An 18,358-nucleotide genomic window follows, 5' to 3' on the forward strand; every position below is an offset into this window, starting at 1 on the left:
TACTGACTGCTCAATAGATTTTGACTGGTTGCAGGTTCATATCAAGAAAGAACAAGAATTAGAGTATCACAGACAAAGGGGTACAAGGAGGAGGAAGAACAAAAAACAAAATTGCAAAGAGCAAAGCAGAGTAGTAATTTATGATCAATTTTGAGCGACTATGATAGAACATGTTTTCGTTCATCAAAAGACAATGACGGAAAAATATGAATACTTTTTTTAGATTAAAAATGTACTTCTCCCTGAGAATTGTATGTTTCGAACAATGTGCTTTCTATTTTTCGGTGTATTGTTTACTGACTGCTTGAGAGTGTATATCATGTTGATCACTTTGTTTATGATTTGAGAGCAGTGTTTGATTTTGAACACAGGTAAAACTGTTTTGAGGCGAATGTTTCATTTTGCAAGAGGAGTCAGAGGTTATGTAAATAGTGCTTGAAGATGAGTTTTTTTTCAGGAAATGGAGCAAGGTTTCAGAAATGGTGTTTTAGTAATTGAGAAAAACTGTAAAGTGTCAGGCAAGTAAATGGTCCATTTGCCGAGTCTCCCTGGCTGGGTGTTTCCGTATGCTGCTCTGCATCGACTGTGGCAGCACAGAATGAAATACGACACATTATTGGTGTGTGTGTGTGTGTGTGTGTGTGTGTGTGTGTGTGTGTGTGTGTGTGTGTGTGAGAGAGAGAGAGAGAGAGAGAGAGAGAGAGAGAGAGAGAGAGAGAGAGAGAGAGAGAAATGGGAAGTTAAGAAGAGACCCCAAATGTGACTGTGGCAGCACAGAATGTTACAACAGGATGGATTACAACAGGCAAAAAAGGCACATTTGATACAGTTTGATAAAATGATTAGTAGGCCCATTAACGTTTTATTACATTAGTTGCTCAAATCTGCGGGTATAGCGAAATCCTTGTAAATCAGTCTGTCTAATAATAAACGGACACATTTGTTTCAATTATGGAGATACTGATACTGTAGGCTACTTCCAGATACAATATAATTTCATATTTCTGTGAAACCATGTCCTGTGACTTTACATTTGACAGCCCTTACCATCTGCTTCATAGGCTACAGACTAGGTGGTGACGTAGGCTATGTGCGACAGACTGTAATATGAAACAAAATAAGATAGAAATACTGTATTAATATTTTCATTAGTCTGGAATAAATAACATTACGTGTTTATACTGGTGAAGTAGCCTTAAAACTTTACAGATGATTATGAGCAAATTAACATTCAAGCGTGTCATGCGCTTCACACTACATCCGTACATTTTCATTTCTATGCAGACCAGCATCACACCTTTCCTCACTGGAAACACCATTTTCTTCCGCAGTTATGAGATAAAGTAGTTCAACATTGAAACGCTGCTCTGCTTTTCGCTCAGTGCGTAACCTACCCTTCAAGTCTGCAGAAATCGAAGTTTCCAATTCTACCTCATTGGGTGATACCCATTGTACAGGATTTGTATGTTACTTTCCGTAGGTTATGCTGTACCTATTATACTACTATACTAGTATAGAGCTTATGGATGCACTTTTGTCCAACAGCATATAGCCAAATAATAAGACTAAATGCAAGATAAATGTATTGGGGGAAAACAGACACTTATAAAGTCAGATTATTGGCCATATTCAATAGCCTTACAAGAGGAAAGATAACATTTATTTTGCTATTATGCTACAAGGCCAACACATAAGAAATCACTGGCGTCACAATTGAAATGACGCACTGCATTGTTTCAAACACTGTGCGTAAATTCGAGAAGTAAGACAATGTTGACAATGGATATCATGATTCAAATAGAAACGTTAATTCTTACAGTAAAACAGAAGTGGCGGAGGGATACACTCACACATGATCTCACCATTAGTCCTTCCTACTTCACGGTTCACCTTCTACTAACTTCACGTTGACGAGTCAAATCCTGTGACGTCTCCAGTGATTGGTTAAACAACACGAAAATATCTTGCCTATTGGTCCGGCTAGTGTCAATCATGAAGCAGTGCCAATCATGATAGATTGGGCAGCAGCAGCTACATTGTATCGTTTGACAGAACTAAATAGTTACCTTGTACTTCAAGAGGAATGATTTAAAAAAAAATATCTACTGACGTCGGTAGACAGCCTGTTTACATAATTTTTATTCCTCAATCAACATTTTAAATACATAGTCATATATTTTTGAATCTCCAGTTTCACCAGACAGATGTGGATACAGTTCTACAGGGTAAGTCACTCTTCACAAGCTCGCTAACGTTACCCAGGTTAGCTACCTGCTAGTGAATGCGTTTGGTCAGTAACATTAGGCAACTGTTTACTTTGAATAACTTATATTAAACAACATGTTGCTTTCGAATGGCCACTTTCTGATGTCATTGAACTGAGGGCAACTCTAAGCAACCATATTTCGGTGTGGTGGTCGCGTGCTGTCTCGTGCTTTATTTTGAGTGTCAAGGGTAGACTACATGATGGAGAGTTTGCTTGCTGGTTTGTATTACTTGCAAACTAGGGATTACTTTATGTCGCCTCAATGGTATGATACTAGCACAGTTAATAAACGCCAATAATTGTTGATTGTATGGATGCTGGGATTCTCTTCCTTCATGAGCGCAACAGCCGTGGTGACCGTTCACCAGGAGCTGTCAGAACGATTTATGGAAAGTGTCACCGAGGTTTTGACACGATTACTCTTAATGTATATGAATTGATTTCACTTAAGTGAGTAGAATGAATAGTTTACTGCACACTTTATTCCTATTGAGAGGCTATTGTTGGTTGTTCCTTCATGGCAGACACGCAATTCGATGGAATCTTTCTCCATCAGCAAGAGAGTTACAGTACAGCATAGCATAGCGCAAAGAGAGCATCAATGTGTCAGAAAAAAAGTAATTTAAGGAACCTTCGGTATCAACGGAATGCGCATGTAAACCAACGTCAATGTTTTGCGTCTATCAAATGGTAAACATTGGCAAAACACTTTTGACCTGACTGTATATGAATTTAACGGCGCAAAAATGGTTGCCTTTGGTATAATTGCTGTTTTCTCAAGGGAAAAGTGTCAACAAACTATACAAACGATATTCTAAAATCCGGAATCCATTTTGCGCGTGAAAGTGTTGGAGGTAGGATGTGTAGACTAAACCTAAAGTATAACAAGCGTGTTGTATTAAGAATTCTTTCCCAATATTCTTTGATGGAGAAATTATATTCTGTCAGTTTTTCCATTACCCTGGCATGTTGTTTTTACAGTAACATAGGAAGTCTAGTGATTTGAATTAATGCTCTGCCTAAACCTCAATATGTGACAGTTCAGTGTCTCACTTGTGGGATTAAATGTATTAATGTATTTGCCCTCCCCCCACAAATGAGGGGCATAAACTGATGAGTGTTTCAGTTTTGCAGGCAGGTATAGTGTACGTTGTGATTCCCGTCAGGGTGTCACATGGCAGAGACAGGGTCCTCAGGGACACAGTCCAGATCGTGGTTCTCACCAGCCCTGGCAAGCCTCAGAGCAGTCAGAGACCGAGTAGGAGATTACAGGACAATGAGCTGTCCCCGTAAGGACATGCCCCTGTGTTTCCCGCTGAGGAGTACTTACAGGTAAGACAGGGAACACGATCAGAAACAAATAAGAAAAGGTAAATTATACTTTTCACCCAGATAAAGGCTAATCTGTTTTCATCGTTGAGACGCTATGGGTCAGGACCAGTGCCATGGACTGGGTATTCCAAACAATACAAAATAACTCTACTGTCTCTGACATTGTCAAGATGTCAGAGCTAATGGGAGCTTAACACCCCTCCCCCTTACAGCTCCCCTACCTTATCTATTCTTGTCTTTCTGGAAGACACTGGCCCTCATGAGTCTCCTGTGCTGGCCTCAATTTTGACATCATTAGAGGCTCCCACCATCATTCCCACATGTGCCACAGGAGGATGTCATGAAATAGTTTAAAGTGTTTGGGTATTGCAATTGGATGATTTGCACACTCTTTCTTTCTCAACATGCACACACACTTTTATTTATTTGACCTTTATTTAACTAGGCAAGTCAGTTAAGAACAAATTCTTATTTTCAATGACGGCCTAGGAACAATGTGTTAACTGCCTTGTTCAGGGGCAGAACGACAGATTTTCATGTTGTCAGCTCGAGTATTCGATCTAGCAACCTTTCGGTTACTAGTCCAACGGTCTAACCACTAGGCTACCTGCTGCTAGGCTACACACGGCATAAACTGGCAGATTGAGTGTAAGTAGACTGGTGTACTTTCTCCTCAAACAGTGAAAGGCTTTAGCGACAAATAACTTTTAGGCTCAGCAAAGTAAAAGCCTTTTGTGTGTTGAGAAGCATGACTGCAAGCAAGGGGGCATCCTACTAGCCTCTGCCAGAGAAGTCTCTTACTATTTAATAACGGGCAACTCGAAAATCTAACTTAAGTTATATTAAGGCAAATGGGTAACACTTTAGATTAAGTTGGTCTTATATCTATGTAATAGCACTGTAATTACACAATTAAAAACATAATGTTTATATGGCACCCTCAGAATAGCCATGCCACATGGTGGCTTCAGTCAAAAAAAGATTCCTCTTGTTAACTCAGTCTCCAAGGAATAACAATCATCCTCTCATGCTGCAGCTTCCTGCTGAATTGCAAACACAGATGGTCAGCTATTGTGCTCTTCAGACATCTCACATGTGGCAGTCTGTATGGAATAATGACTGAATATGTTTTCATGTAAGTGTTTGAGTATGTGCCCATACAATTACTGTATTTTTATGTGTGGTACGTGTGTGTTTGTAAAATATTTGTTTTGGCGTGAGCATCTGTGTAGGAAGGGAGGGAATGACAGAGACACAGAGAGAGTAAGGATACTTAAGAAGGGATAGAAGTGGTGGTCTAGCAATCTATAGATTAGACTAAAGAGCAAGTGATCAGCATAGCCTAAATCTGCTGCCCAGAACATTCTATTGGTCAAAGCCATCTCTCCTCCAATTACAGTGTAATTTCAATTAAGCACTAATCTCTGGGACAATCAATGGTGTACTGGCGACCCCTTGCCTGACACAAATATTGATGTGATTTAATCACTGCCTAACCCAAGGCTGAAATAATGCCTGGATAGTTCAAGTTAAATGTCTGTCTGAACCCCCATACACCGGCTTACAGCTGACCTCATGTTATCTCGCTCTATTGCGATGGAAGACATCTTATCTTCACTTCAGTCAGGTCAGATAACTATAGCCTCTGCTTATTGTCACGCCCCCCCAAAAAATTGTTCCACCTGTAACAAACCAACAGCTTTGGAAAGAATGAGAGCATTTTAGTTATATCAAGTGTCACATAAGGAGTGTGTGCTTTCGCCGTGATCGTTTCATGGCCTCTTTTGTGTTCCTTTATTCCAGGGCAGCTTTGCCCACTGCTTTTCCCACACTGTGTGTGGAGAGCAGGAAGAACTCCGCTGCACAGCAGGGTCCTACCTTCTGCCATTATGGCTGTGATTCAATCATCACAGGGCCTCACTTTTCTCCAGCACACTATAAGGGAAAGAAATGTCACTCTCTTCGCTTAATGGAGCCACAAGCCAACAGTGCTGTTCATCATGGCTAAGACCAACAGTCGCTTAAAGTGAGAAGTATACTGGCAAGCTTCACCTCCATCCCCTTTCTTTCCATGTAATTTCAAAATGGCCTCCCCTCAATGCTTCATGCTGAAATTGCAGCCAGAGGATCTCCACACAGGGCAAAGACCTACAGAGGTGTAATGTGGGAAGCAGTCCTGGCAACCTTTGTCTCCCAACCATCCCTCCAAGGATTAAAGCCCAGTGAGCTCTGCTTCTCCTCGGCTATAGGGCAGAAAATTCTTTACTTACCCAGGACTAATCTCTCCTCCAGCAAGCTGTTAATTGAGCCATCATTAGCAGCTGATTCAGGGGTTAAACATCAATTAAGGTTATGTGCAGAGAGGCGCAGCGGAGAGAGTAAGGGCTCCAGTCCAGAGGGCAGGGGAGGTCAACTAGGCCCTACGGTCCCTGAAGGAAAGAGGGGGATGGAGTGGGCTGGTGGAGGAGTTAGGATGCTCTGGGAGAGGTGGAGATCTGAAGTGTCCGCTTAGGGATGAGTGGTTTGGAAAATGGAGTGGAGCTGGTTGATGGTGATCGTGCTGGAGCCTGAGATTCTCTACCGATCAGTGGTAACTAGTTTTGCACAGTATGCTGAAACTAAAGTACTTTTTCGATAATAGAACATGAAACGGTTCAGTACTAGAATTTTTGCTTTCGGTACTTCTGTCAAATGTGTCTCCCGTTGTCTACTGATTGAGAGAGCATTAAGTCTATCAGCGCAGCCGATGTCCCCTTATTGCACGAGAGCACCGTGCATGCTCCACTTACTCTTTGCTAGCTTTAGCCTGTCCTGCGGAACCACTGTTCTCACTGGTAGTCTGGGCTGCATCACCACTTATGCTGCACAGAAGTATACACACTTAGAAATGTTGAAACCGTTAATTACTGTTCACAAAAACAATGTCCATTACAGGTGAGAACACTTTACAATGCAAGAAGATGGTATCAGTAGCTTCCAGTTTTGGAGACTATCTTCCCTTGCCAGCTTACAGTTGAAGCTAACATCAATTCACTTACCTAGTACCTTGTTTGTGGTAATATGCAAACCATAATGCAGATTTTTGCCAAAAACTTGATTAAATTCACTTCGTGTCTCTCCCAGCCAATATTGTCTTTGCTGGAGCCTTGAACTGTGTGTGTGTGTGTGTGTGTGTGTGTGATGTCATGGGTCTTAACTACAGAGACAGCGCACTTTTTTTCATAGAAGAAGATATTGCTTCTTCTATTCAAATGTTGTTGATCAGTTTGGGCTGGGATTCGGGGCTTAAATTATTTCTAATTTAGGTTTTAGCGCAATATTTCAAATGCCTATATTGCAAGAATCAAGTTTTTATTTTGATGAGTGTTTGTCTGCTTGTTCTCATGTTGTCCTTTTGGCCTTGCCTCCTCTGCTCCTTCTGTGCACCTTTTACTCACATACCAAGCCCCTGCCACTCACAACAACAAAGATGAGAGATCATTTCTTCCTCTCTGACAAGCGGTTTCAACTCGCTATTTGCATTTGAGGTTTGGTCCAACAGAATTGGTCATATGGACACCGAAACACATTGAGAGATTATTGTACTGTAATAGAGGAGAAGTGAACCTTTCTAACGATACCATTTGTATGTCTCAACTCCATGCATGCAGAGCAGACACGACTCAAATGGGAGTATCAATGAACATTGATTCAGGAAAATGTATGCTCAGTTTGTCGCGTGCGGCATTGTGGTAACAGATACTGCTAGCAACATTTTAACCAATGACTGTTATGCCAGCTGTCTAGTCTGTGTTTTATAAATGTGCAATAACCATAAAAAGCATAATTTATGTAAGGAATTGGCAACTCATTCTCATTCTGAGAAATAAGGTAGGTCACTTGATTTCAACTTCTGAACAAAGTGGATGGGCTAGCATGCTGTCCAAACAGTTGGAGACAGACAGAAGGGTGTGTTCATAACATTTCAACTGTTCTACCTTGTTAGCTAGCAAATAGATCCAAGTTGGCTCAACTTAAAGTATAAAGATTAGATGGCTACTCACTATATATAGGGCTGGGAATTGCCAGGGACCTTACGATTTTATCACAATACTTAGGCGGCGATACGATATGTATTGTGACTCACAATTTAATATTTATTACGATTTAATACTGTGATTTTATTGCGATTTGATGTTCCAAACATATTGTTTTGATCAGTTATATGAATAAAAGTGCTTGAAGCAAATTGGCTTCCTATTTAAAAATAAGATGGAGAACGAGCTATGAAGGGAAAATACATGTGTTTTGGTGCAGGTACAGACAACTAGTGCAAAATTATATTGCTATATTGTCAAAACGATACAATATAGTGTCAAATCATATCTTGATATGTAACTATCGATTTGTATCCACCCCATCACTAACTTACTAGCACCTGGGCTTGTGCTTGAGAGATTGTTTATGAGACCTGTGATACTTTTCTATAATGCATGCTACAAGAAGTTAGTCATTAATAGTGAATGTGTATTATGTGTGGTTCTAGTTAAATCTAACAAAAATGGCATTTTCATAGACAGACTTGAAAGCCAGATCAGTGATTTATAAGTTCCAAATGGAAGGTGGACATATTGTTTTTATTCTCTAACCCCATGGAATCAGCCAAACAAGCTCAATAATTCAACTCATTCACACACTCCTATTGAATATGATTCGCCTGTATTATGAATAGGCCTAGGCTACATCTTGATTTACCTAGTTTATCAATAGACTAGAGATTTACCATTCAAATAAATGATTACTATTATGTGGTAAACAAAGTAAAAATAATCTAATGTAATGATATTGAACTCAAAAGGTCTGGATCAAGTGCCTTTCTGTGACTTTGGCTAATAACCTTATTTTTTTGACGTATCATTTTGGTATCGAGTTTTGTGATTCTAAACCTGGTATCTGTGTCGAAGTCAAAATTCTGGTAATGGTCTGATTGTCTTATTCTAATTACCAGAGGGTGGTTCTTGGCATATCCCCAATCTAAAGGTGAAGTAGAGAGGATTGACATATTCTCAACATGATTGTAGGTAGCCTATTTGAGGCTCTCATTTTGCATCTTTTACTACCCTTCAGATTTGATTCCCACCCACCTTTCTTGGTCATTTTGAATAAGCAGAGGTGATTGAATGTTATGAAATAACCTAAATAGCAGTGAGAAACAGCTGAAGAACTTAAAAAAAAACTTGAAACGGCTGCTTGCTCTCTAGCGGAGGTTCAAACACCTTCGACCCGAGCATGTAGAACTTCGCAACAGCTCCAACACACCAAAGAGTAATCTCATGAGCATTTGAATCTGTTACATCCGTTCTCTGAACTGAACAACTATGAGAACTGACTGGTGTCACTGAAAAACTAGTTCCCTGAAACGAGGTGGTTGCTTTTGTGCGACCACCGGTGTCAGCTTACAACAAAAATAACAGCTGCTCACGTCTTGAAGGGGAAGTTAGGTTCCAAATCTCTGCTTAGAATTCAACCATAGACTTAAAGCCATAAATGGTATAGCTATTAGCGTTCCATTGAACTGCCGGTCATAAAAGCATACCAATGATTCCCTATTCATTTGTTATACTGTAGCATTCATCAATTCTCACTGGAGCCATTAGTCTACCATAGCTAAAATAACATGTTTCTTTTTTTATGTATGTCTCAGCTCTAAATGGTCACACTTGATCCTTATTGCAGTAACAGCATTAGTTAGCATGTTAACATCTCACATTGATTAGATGGACTCCTAAAGATGACGAGATCTTCCGTGGTTCTTGTAAGGGCAGCTAAATTCACTGAAATGACCCATCTCAACAGTTCTTCAAAAGTTGGTTTATCATCAGATACCATTGTCTTGTGATTGGTTTGCGCACCATGTTTCTATATGTATGTCAATCATGCATCAGGTTATAGCTTAGAGTGATCAATCCATGAGGATCTGTTTCATAAAAATATAGCTGAAGGGAAAAAAATGAATGGTAAATCCTTACACCCAGTTGTTGCTTTTCTTTAAAAAATAGTCTGCTCAGAGCACTACATTTATCCAATCTGCCTCTAAAGACATTTCTTGAAATATACAGCTTTGGAGCAAAACATTGAAATCTGGGTTGACCTCCTTTTGGCTAGTAGGTAGAAACAGATGAATAAATCAAAATGATGAATGCACGTAACATGTATTTTTATCTGGGATTATGAAATCTGTAGGAGTATATTAAAACTCCCTCATTCCGTTTCATGACGGTGTCCATATCCTTTTGTTTTCATTGTTCTTCTCTATCACTCAGTTGTTTTGCCAGAGGCTTTATCCAGATTAAGTTGAATTTCTCTCCTCTTAATATACTCTTTGCGAATAGAAAGGGTAATCTTGCATAAAGCCAACCGAATGGGCTTTTGTGGGGGTCTTTGGTGGGATCAAGGGGCGGTGGGATCAAGACATCACAACCTACGTAGGCTAAATGCAACTTAGCTGTACATATATGCAAGATTATCATTAACAATTGAGTCTGAGATGAGCAAGGATTTGGAACACACTACACACTACTAAGTGTTACACTACACCACACTGGGGCCAGCGTGACCTTGACTGGTGTCAATGTAATTACATTTTGTGTTCATTCAGTTCAAATCAGGCAAGCCTTTTCTGTCATTTTCTACAGAAAATATGTCAAAGAAGCGAGGTAATGAGAACAGTATTTAGAAAATCTATTTAGTTGTGCACAAATCGAGGAGCTTTTTTAGAGGAACCAGAAAGAGGCCATCTTCCCTCAATGCAGAGTAATTATGGTGATGGTCTTGTCCCTTTTTCCTCACAGCGGTTCCCTAACAAACATGGTTCATAACTAACCTGAACCAGTGTGTTCAGGTAATGTTAGATTTAATGTAAGGGGACAGGACTTTGGATCAGGATCAGCGACCACCAGTGAACTGTATTTAATCAGAGTATTGGATGAGGCCTTTGGGAAAACCAACCTGTGTTCTTTAGAAAATGCAGCTGAATCCATTGGACAATGTGAAAACTTCAAGTACAGAGGGAAGGTCTGTCATTGTTACGAGAGTTCAAAATCATCCAGGAGAGAGACAAAAGTAGAAAGGAAGAGGGAGAGAAGAGACTTCCACAACTGTAGAGAACTATAATAATCCCAACTTTGAGACTGAAAGAGAAAAAGAGCGAGTGAGACCAAGCGCCAGCTATGCCGCTGTGCTGACGGGGTTACAGTGTTGCGAGAGCAGGGGCTGGCCATCACTTCGGCACAGCTGAAACGGCAAGCGCCCGGCCCAGGAGCTGAAATACTACACCTCCGCCTCTCGCACACCTTTCTCCTTCTTCTTCTCTCCCTCTTTCCCTTTGATCTCAACTCCTGCCATTACTTGGTCTTCATCTTTTCCAAACTCCCCTCCCATCTTATTCCTCCCAAACCTGTGTCTTACATTTCTCATGTCACTGATTTACGGCATATGCTGTAAGTTGTGCCCTCAATTGAATGTATATCACCCTTTCCTCACTGGGGTGTGGTATAGTTTTATGGTTGTACAGTAACAGGGCCATCTGCACAGGGCTCTTTGAGTTAGCCGTGCTCTCCATGCAGGTTGTGTTAGTTTACGTTGGGAGGGAAGATGACTGGCTTATTCCTTTTCTCTTGTGAAGCAGCCATTACCCAGAGCTGGGAATGGTTCCAGTGAGTCAGAGATAGAGAGGGAGAGTAAAAAATCCCCTCTCCACCCTTCCAAAGTGACACACTTCCCATTTTGTGTGTGTGAGAGCATGCTGGTCTGGTACTGATCTCCAGCAGCAATCTGAGTAGTGTGAACAACAACTGGGAAGGGCAATCTGATGTTACCATGGAAGTTTTGAAATGGCAGACGACTTATCATAATACAGCCTTTGGACCACTGAAATACAGTCTATAACCAGGTTTGCATCCAACCTTTTTATGCGATTAAGTACATGTCGGATAAAGAATGTCACGACATGCCTGATGGAAACAGCTAATTTGTTGGTCAACTTTCCAAATGTAGACCAAACAAAATAAGGTGGGATCTGTTTGTGTCTATAAAATTAAATATGCGTGAAATGGCGGTGGCAAGTCTGTGTGGTCCTCCAACTAAAAACTGTAATATCCTATGTTTCACCGAGTTGTGGACACGGATAATATAAAGCTGGTGGGATTTTCCATGCCCCGGCAGAACAAAGGAGAAGCTACGTCTGGTAAGACGAGGGGTGGGGGTGTGTGTCTATTTGTCAATAACAGCTGTCTAATATTAAAGAAGTCTCAAGGTATTGCTCGCCTGAGGTAGAGTACCTTATGATAAGCTGTAGATCACACTATCTACCAAGAGAGTTCTCATATATATTATTCTTAGTCGTCTATATACCACCACAGATCGATGCTGGCACTAAGACCACACTCAACCAACTCTATAAGACCATAAACGAACAAGAAAATACTCATCCAGAAGCATCCTAGTGGCCGGGGACTTTAATGCAGGCAGACTTAAATCAGTTTGACAACAGTTTTACCAGCATGTCACATGTGCAACCAAAAAACTCTAGACCACCTTTACTCCACATACAGAGATTCATAAAAGCCCCCCCGCCCTCCATTTGGCAACTCTACCATAATTCTATCCTCTTGATTCCTGCTTACAAGCAAAAACTAAAGCAGGAAATACCAGTGACTCGCTCAATACGAAAGTGGTCAGATGACGCGGATGCTACGCTACAGGACTGTTTTGCTAACACAGACTGGAATATGTTCCAGGATTCATCCAATGGCATTGAGGAGTATACCACCTCAGTCATTGGCTTCATCAATAAGTGCATCAATGACATCATCCCCACAGTGACCGTATGTACATATCCCAAGCAGAAGCAATGGATTACAGGCAACATCTACATCGAGCTAAAGGCTAGAGCTGCCGCTTTCAAGGAGCGGGACACTAATCCGGACGCTTATAAGAAATCCTGCTATGCCCTCAGATGAACCATCAAACAAGCAAAATGTCAATACAGGATAAAGATTGAATCCTACTACACCGGTTCTGATGCTCGTCGGATGTGGCAGGACTTGAAAACTATTACGGACTACAAACGGAAACCCAGACTCGAGCTGCCCAGTGACGCGAGCCTACCAGACGAGCTAAATGCCTTTTATGCTCGCTTTGAGGCAACAACACTGAAGCAGGCACGATGGCACCAGCTGTTCTGGATGACTATGTAATAATGCTCTTGGTAGCCTATGTGAGCAAGACTTTTAAACAGGTCAACATTCACAAAGCCGCCGGGCCATACGGATTACCAGGACATGTCCTCAAAGCATGCGCGGACCAACTGTCAAGTGTCTTCACTGACATTTTCAACCTCTCCCTGTCCGAGTCTGTAATACCTACATGTTTCAAGCAGACCCCCATAGTCCCTGTGCCCAAGGAAGCGAAGGTAACCTGCCTAAATGATTTCCGCCCCGTAGCACCCACGTCGGTAGCCATGAAGTCCTTTAAAAGGCTGGTCATGGCTCACATCAACAGCATCCTCCCGAAAACCCTAGACCCACTCCAATTCGCATACCACTCCAACAGATCCACAGATGACGCAATCTCAATCACACTGCCCTTTCCCACCTGGACAAAAGGAAAACTGTGAGAATGCTGTTCATTGACTACAGCTCAGCTTTCAACACCATAGTGCCCACGAAGTTCATCACTATGCTAAGGACCCTGGGACTAAACACCTCCCTCTGCAACTGGATCCTGGACTTCCTGACGGGCCGGCCCCAGATGGTAAGGGTAGGCAACATCACGTCTGCCACGCTGATTCTCAACATTGAGGCCCCTCAGGGGTGTGTACTTAGTCCCCTCTGCGTGGCCAATCATGACTCCAACACCATCATTAAGTTTGCTGACGACACAACAGGCCTGATCACCAAAAATGATGAGACAGCTTATAGGGAGGAGGTCAGAGAACTGGCAGTGTGGTGCCAGGACAACAAACTCTCCCTCCAATGTGAGCAAGACAAAGGAACTGATCGTGGACTACAGGAAATGGTGGGCCGAACAGGCCCCCATTTAACATCGATGGGGCTGTAGTGGAGCGGGTTGAGAGTTTCAAGTTCCTTGGTGTCCACATCACCAACGAACTATCATGGTCCAAACACACAAAGACAGTCGTGGAGAGCGTACAACAAAACATTTTCCCCTTCAGGAGACTGAAAATATTTGGCATGGGTCCCCAGATCCTCAACGTTCTACAGCTGCACTGGCGAGAGCATCTTGACCGGTTGCATCACCGCCTGGTATGGCAACTGCTCGGCATCTGACCGTAAGGCGCTACAGAGGGTAGTGTGTACAGCCCAGTACATCACTGGGGCCAAGCTTCCTGCCATCCAGGACCTATATAATAGGCGGTGTCAGAGGAAAGCCCATTTTAAATTGTCAGAGACTCCAGTCACCCAAGTCATAGACTGTTTTCTCTGCTACCACGTGGCAAGCGGTACCGGAGCGCAAAGTCTAGGACCAAAAGGCTCATTAACAGCTTATACCCCCAAGCCATAAGACTGCTGAACAATTAATCAAATGGCCACTGGACTATTTACATTGTCCCCCCTCCATTTTGTTTTCTACACTGCTGCTACTCGCTGTTTAATATCTGCATAGTTACTTCACCGCTACCTATATTTACTAATTACCTCAAATAACCTGTACCCCCGCACACTGACTCAGTACCGGTACCCCCTGTATACAGCCTCGCTATTGTTATTTTATTGTTACTTTTTATTATTTTTAACTTTTATTTATTTGGTAAATATTTTCTTAACTGATCATGAACTGCACTGTTGGTTAATGGCTTGTAAGTAAGCATTTCATAGTAAGGTCTACACGTGTTGTATTCGGGGCATGTGACAAATAAAGTTTGATGTTGTACTTGTCAAATGGCAGCCAAACAATCTTGCTCTTTTGTCCATAATAATCTCATCATGTTGGCTATACCCACACCGTATCTGCGAGCTTTTGGCTTAGGCGCACATGCCAATACCATAGTTGGCACATTCGCTATATAACTCTACATTTGTTGTGACAAAACCGTCAGTAGAGTAGAAAATGCGATGGAAACCCATTTAACTTTTTTTTTTAAATTCCGGTACATGGGAGTATAACCGCAAAAGTAATTTTTATGTGTGCTACCTCATCAAACACAGCCTTTTATCCGCAAATAGTCAATTTTGATGGAAACACATCTCTGGTGCATATTGTTTTTATGCAGATTTTTAAAATATTCTTATGAAAATATTTTTCCAGTTCGATGGAAACCCATCTTATGACTCTCAAAACCTTTCCCCTATTCACCACAATGCAATCCCACAGGAAATCCATTGAATTCTAATTCAACAGGCGTCCAGACTATAGCAATGCAGGTGGTCAGTTAGTTTGCCATGGGGCAAATGCAGTGACGTTATAGATGGTGAGAAAAATACACTATTTTTAACCGGCAGCCTCACCGTTCCTCTCCATGTATTAGATAACATTTCATTTCAGCGTGTTTGCTGACTGACTCGTCCTCACCTCTCTCTCTCCCAGGCCTCTTTATGCTCTTTATCCCACACACAGTCATATGTGCACACACAGAGACATCTATCCACTGAGACACACACACACTCACTTTCTAACACACATGTGTTTACAAGTCAGCTTCCATGTGCGCTTTGGCCTCGACACTCCAAGTGAATCTTAACCACTCCTTCCTCTGGAGGAGTCTGGCTATTGTTTATATAATTGAAATGGTTATCACAGTACAGCTGAAAGCTAACAGTCTCATTTCCTTCAGAAAGAAAGAAATAGAGAAGTATGGAGAGGAAGAAAAATAGTGGGAGAAAATGGAAGAGATTCAGCAAGGATAGATGGAGAAATTGGAGGGTGAGAAGGTAAGTGACAAGAGTGAGAGAGAGTTCTGCTCCATTTTGCACACACAGCAAGAATACCTAAATCCTAAATTATTTTCTTCAACCCATGGTTGGTTTTCCCATCCAATCCCAAGAAGTGCTGTGCTTTCAAATCCCCTCTCTTCTAGAGCTTTACCCCTTTACAAACTGTCTACTTGTCCTAAATATGAAGACAGCATTCCCTCACAATTCAACTTTCACGAGCCTTTCAGTCAGTTTGTCCCCCTAGATACTCTGTGATCACAGCTCCCTGTAAGAAGAGCGCTGCATCCACTGGTAGTTTAACTGCAGCCCAAGGCCCCTTCAGCTGCTTTGACCTACCACTACCTGTAAAACTGGCATCTTGCTGCATTTTGGACATTCTTTTCTCATAAGGCCACTGTTGTCCATTCTATTTTGAATGTGAACTTCATTGTGTGTGTCAGCCTTATATGCTCCTGAGAAGGTTAAGAACATCTTACTTGTATACCTGTAATTAATGTATTATTTAATAATTGAAAGCAAAAATGTAATACAAAATAGGGCATCATGTAACATTGTCTACAGATTACATAAAAACATTGAGAAATGATTGTGGATTTAAACTGTAGTCAATGATTTATTTCCATTGTGGTCTTGCTGTTTGGTAATACCACTGAGGACATCCGTAAGGGAAGCAGCAAAGGAGCTTAGCGGGTTTGCTTGTGCCATAGTTATAGTCGACACCAGAGTAGCATGTGTTGCTGCTCTCACATACTGTACACAGTGCCCACACACTGAGCCGCATGGTCAAACCAAGCCTCTCCAACACATGCTGTCAGGTCATAAAGCTCTTTTTAAAGGTCCAGAGAATAGGTGGGTTAGAGATGGCGAGGTCAACTGAGTTGGACGGGTGGTTACTGGTAAAGCTGGGTTTTTCATGCAGTACAATTCCTATGGAGTCACAACAGGTGTGGAAATGGGACTCTGTGTGCCTGTCTGTGTGTGTGTGTGTGTGTGTGTGTTTGTGCAGCTCAGAGGAATTATGGAGCTGGGGACTAAGAGGAGAGGAAGGGGGGTTACAAAGGGTCCCCTCTGACCCACCTGTAGCCTGTCAGCTGTTAGAAGTCTGTTAAAATGTCAGCTGTTTCTGAGAAGTGTGTGTGTGTCTGTGTGTCGTGCTAGATGGGGGATAAGGAAGGGAGGTGTTTGTGTGGAGGCCTCTCCGTCCCACTGTGTACATCAAACGTCTCGTTGCCTGGGTGATTTGTTTGTGCACAACACAGCGCCTCATCTGCATTGTGTGCAATGACAGTTGGGACATGTTGCGCCGTGCCATTCCGAGCAGCTCATATACCCCCCCAGTCTTATTTTCCCTTGGGGTCAGCTGCCTCCATCTTAAATACCGAAGTAGTCATCTAGCACAGGTCTTGTGGTCCATACCAGTCCATGGTGCTTTGAAGGACAGACTTCTGTACCCAATATGAAAAAGGTTTACTGAAAAAGCACAGGTTTCCTCTTCTGTTAAATCCTATTTTGAATCTTCTAGGACAATACTTTCCCTTTGAATCTAATGGCTAGAAATATCCATTAGGGTTGGGCGGTATCCAAATTGTCATATCTTCATACCGTCCTTCTCTCACCTTGAGATTTACAGTATTACAGGCTTAGTACACAAGAGGGCACCAAAAAAGCACATTGGGCGTCTATTCCCAGAATGCTAACAAAATTAGCACAAGTAATGGCGAATTTCCATGAAGGCTGCTAGCTAAATTTGATAATGAGCGAAAAATGAAAATAAACCAATTGCAAAGACAGGCAAACCGGCTCATAAAGTTATACATATATGTAGGAGCTACCACATGTCGTTTTTGGTGAGTTTGGACATTTTACAAGCGAATGTGAACGAGAGACATTGTGCAAAATGAACAAAGTTTAGATGCATGCTTGTCTGAAGGAAGAACAGCACTGGCTCTCCAGCAGCATGTCTACACACTGTGTCTGTCTGGAGTTGCTAGGAAAAAGGAAATCAAGATGGCAGTGGCAGATGTACAAAACCCTCATCCAAAGGGCTTTGACTTCTCAAACATGGCAGAAAGCTAACACAATATGATGCCCTGTCACCTTATTAATTCAGCCACTTACTTAGATAACACTACCCCTAATTGTAACTTGCTAAAACATAATAATGCATTTTTCACGCAGGGAAAAAAATCTAAAACGCATTAAATATTTTGCTGCGTTTTGTAAACGCTGATCTAAAATATTTCTTGTTGTAATTTCTGGTCGGCATCAGACAAATTTTGTGCTTTAGTTGCATTTCTAAACTCGGATGACAATTCATGGACGGGCATTTTATCAGCAGACAGCACCCTGACTGATGTGTAGCTACTTTTCTCCATAATTTTCCCAGTGTAGCCAACCAATTTTTCTCTGTTAAAATGCAAGATTATCTTTAAGCAGAACATTAGGAAATGTAGCTGTCTGCATTCTTTCTATGATAGGCCTAAACATTAGAAATATGATGGCCATGCATTGTTTTGGAAAAAAATACCTTGCTTTTTCATTGTAAACTCATTTACTTGTGTGGCTGCCAGCCACATACAGTGGGGAGAACAAGTATTTGATACACTGACGATTTTGCAGGTTTTCCTACTTACAAAGCATGTAGAGGTCTGTAATTTTATCATAGGTACACTTCAACTGTGAGAGACGAAATCTAAAACAAAAATCAAGAAAATCACATTGTATGATTTTTAAGTAATTAATTTGCATTTTATTGCATGACATAAGTATTTGATACATCAGAAAAGCAGAACCTCTCTTCAGGTCATTGACCAGGTCCTGTCGTGTA

General features: G+C 41.6%; 1 protein-coding gene across 9 annotated transcripts in view; it reads left to right on the forward strand.

The window, feature by feature from the left end:
* The first annotated feature begins 1,990 nt into the window (after nucleotides 1-1,990).
* The window catches only part of mef2d (myocyte enhancer factor 2d), a 78,667-nt gene continuing 62,299 nt past the window's right edge, over nucleotides 1,991-18,358 (forward strand). For 3 of the 9 annotated variants that reach the window (XM_024395219.2, XM_024395256.2, XM_024395243.2), the window contains exon 1: nucleotides 1,991-2,225. The gene's annotated coding sequence lies outside the window, so the exon portion shown is untranslated. The remainder of the gene's footprint in view (nucleotides 2,226-18,358) is intronic. The other 6 variants (XM_024395265.2, XM_024395250.2, XM_024395234.2 and 3 more) reach the window with 4 other exon arrangements.

This window comes from Oncorhynchus tshawytscha, linkage group LG03, assembly GCF_018296145.1.
Source record: "Oncorhynchus tshawytscha isolate Ot180627B linkage group LG03, Otsh_v2.0, whole genome shotgun sequence".
NCBI lineage: Eukaryota > Metazoa > Chordata > Actinopteri > Salmoniformes > Salmonidae > Oncorhynchus > Oncorhynchus tshawytscha.